Raw genomic sequence first — 3,340 nt, 5'->3', positions numbered from 1 at the left:
TTGCCAACACGACATGCTTCTGCAGTCAAATATCAACAATAAGAGTCCCACTTTCACATTTGAAAACGTTATTAGTACTGTAAATAATCCGCCTCATCTGCTTGTGAAGCACTTCAAGTTTATTGCCGTCATCTGATATTTTTTCTTTAATCGCACTAAAACATTTACTGATACATATTCGCAGCTATATTGTTGCACGGAAAAGAAAACGCCTACAGCTGAATGAAAAATTTGGCTGTTGCATTATACGCCACCATGCAGGGGAGAGATTCTTGCCGTCTAGCTGTAATTCGCTATTAGCCGCTCGGAAAGAGAACGAATCTTACTGGCTGCTAGCAGTTAATAGAGGGGGATGCGCAAACTGCTGAAACTTCGGAAATGACGCGGGCCGTAGTTCAATATCGCAGATGGTTTTATCAAACTGTACGGGAATATTCTTCTTGGAGATATAACTTACTGTAATTTCAGCTTTAGGGATACCAAATACCGGCAGCTTTAATTTTGCAAATGTTTAAGCAAATGTCTCGAAAGGTATAAAAAAAAATGGCTCTGAGCACTATGGGACTTAACTTCTGAGGTCATCAGTCCCCTAGAACTTAGAACTACTTAAACCTAACTACCCGAAGGACATCACACACATCCATGCCCGAGGCAGGATTCGAACCTGCGACCGTAGCGATCGCGCTGTTCCAGGCTGTAGCGCCTAGAACCGCTCGGCCACCCCGGCCGGCTGAAAGGTATCAAATCTGATAATGTGTGCACAGCAGTGACGCAACATCTCGGCAGTTTTTGTCCTGTGCCGACAAACAGAAAAGTTGATATGCCTTCACTAATGATTCCTGCGATACTTGGATACTGACCTCTAGCTCTCTGGGCGTACTGGCTATTTTTCTGAATAATAATAACAGCAAAACATAATACCGTACACGAATCAACACTATTTTTGCAACACCTTCTTTATTGCTGCAGTTAACGACATTATTACGTAGCTAAAGATGACAACGAGCACAAGCATTCCATAACGGCCCGAAGTCAGCCGAACTTCAACGATCAGCATGACCCTCAAGTGGACGACAATTTAGTAGCGGTACAAGTTTCGTGAGCTTATTTTCTCTTATCATTGTTGAAGGTGTTGCTAGGTTGTATCATTTATGTGAAAGGTTGCTGTGTCTGCCTTCAGATTAGGTTGTACGCTTAGATGTGTGGTATGACTCCTGTCTTTCTTTGATTTTTACTATATTTGCTGCCAAGGCCGTCAGAGGTCGCTCATTTTGCACTTACGTCCGCCAAATTCACTTTTCAGGTGTACCCCGCAGAGAAAACGTTTATTTACACAACGAATAACATTCTATTAATCTGCATGAATAGTAGTTATAAGTCATAAATTTGATGTCATAAATGAGCGAGATTCTCTACATTCCCTTAATATAGATAATCGACCTTTTCTGTTATCAGTACAATACTTTTGTCAGAACAGATAGTGCTCTGAAGTTGCTTACATAGAGGATATGATGAGGAAAGAAGTGATTAGGTTTAATTATCACCTAAATTGGCTTCATTCAATTTGAGTTGTTTTATTACTCCAAGAAAACCAAACTTGACATACTATGAGCATACTTTGCCTCAATTAATTATTCAATACACAAGAAATATTAAAACTAAACTCTGTCCAAACAGGCCTTGGAAGGCCCAACGCAGCCGTATGATCGGCAGCCCACAGGCGTCACCGGACGCGGATATGGAGGGGCACGTGGTCAACACATCGCTCTCCCGGCCGTATGTCAGCTTACGAGACCAGAGCCGCTACTCTTCAATCAAGTAGCTCCTCAGTTTCCTTCACAAGGGCTGAGTGTACCACGCTTGCCAACAGCGCTCGGAAGACCGGATGGTCACCCATCCAAGTACAAGCCCAGCCCGACAGCGCTTAACTTCGGTGATCTGACGGGAACCGGTGTTACCACTGCGGCAAGGCCGTTGGCACAAAAAAGATTAATGATGAATATAATCCCGTAATGTGAATGCTTCATTTAACATTACACAGTGCTGATCGGAGGTAAGGAAGTGAGACTTACGTATGGATTCCAATAGGAAACATTCATTTACTCAAACATCCACCAGTAGATCCCCGCTAAATTACAGATCTTTAGTATGTACCAGATGTTGGGGGACATGCAACTTGATGGCAGGATCTGATAGCGTTTGTACTCTGGTATACTGCACCTGTAAACCTAATATCGATGGTGCCCATAGAAAAGAACATATATATATATATATATATATATATATATATATATATATATATATAAAGCGGCTACTTAAAAAGATGTGAACTTTCTATTGATGTAGTGTGAAACAAAATCCTAGCAATTATCTGCTCAAACTCCAAAAAAACAAGGAACTATAAAGTAACTATCATGTGGCTGGGTCATGGCCCACAGCTAAAATATTGTACACAAAGAAAACTAAAAATGCAAGATTTCATATGCATATTGCTTGTCATGCCGCTTACTGTACACATGCAATCATTTTATTATGGTTCTAATGTAGGGTGAGACAGAGTACAGACCATGTGCTTGGCTGAAGGCCACAGACTGGAAATATGATTCACAGAAAAAAAAACTATTTAAAGTTACGAGATTTGACACGCAAAGTGTGTATCACTGAGCTTTTCACAATGGATGCAATCATTCTATTATGGTTCTGCCACGGTGTGAGACAGGTAAGGACCATGAGCTTGGCTGAAAGCCACAGTAGCAAAAACTTCGTTCACAAAGAAAACTGTTTAAAATTACGAGATTTCATTTGCAAATGCTATGTCATTATGCTTATTACAACGCACGCAGTGTTACTACCGTGGTATGAGATAGAGTAAATAGCACGTGTTTTTCTGAAGGCCATAGTAGCAATACGTGGTTGGCAAAGACAACTATATAAAAATACAAGATTTTGCATGCAAATCCACACGAAACATAGAAGAACCTGCTCGATCACCGAAAAAATAACGTGACCCTAACAAAGCTTACAGTCTGGAGCTTGAAACTCGAGAAAGCTACTTAACGGCTGCGGAACTTTGCAGGAATGTCAAGGTGGTGCTTACAAGAAGCCTGTGCGCCTTAAATGTCCATCCGGAAGGATACACACGCTACTCTTCCTGTATTAACGTTCGGATCAGATAACTGTCCTCTATTATGTATACAAAAGCAGTGGCTCGACCACTCCATCAGGCGACCTTATTTGTTTCCAGGATTGCCTAATCAGAGGTCTGATTTGGTAATAATTCATCAAATCACACCCGACTCTACCAAACACTTTCAATGTACTGGAGAGAGTTTTGAAATGC

The 3,340-nt window shown here is 41.2% G+C and overlaps 1 pseudogene; it reads right to left on the bottom strand.

The window, feature by feature from the left end:
• Window positions 1-1,861: 1,861 nt before the first annotated feature.
• LOC126475852 (5S ribosomal RNA) lies at window positions 1,862-1,979 on the bottom strand (annotated as a pseudogene).
• Window positions 1,980-3,340: the final 1,361 nt, after the last annotated feature.

The sequence above is a fragment of the Schistocerca serialis genome, chromosome 4 (genome assembly GCF_023864345.2).
Source record: "Schistocerca serialis cubense isolate TAMUIC-IGC-003099 chromosome 4, iqSchSeri2.2, whole genome shotgun sequence".
NCBI classification, from domain to species: Eukaryota; Metazoa; Arthropoda; class Insecta; order Orthoptera; family Acrididae; genus Schistocerca; species Schistocerca serialis.
This window is presented reverse-complemented; position numbering and strand designations above follow the sequence as displayed.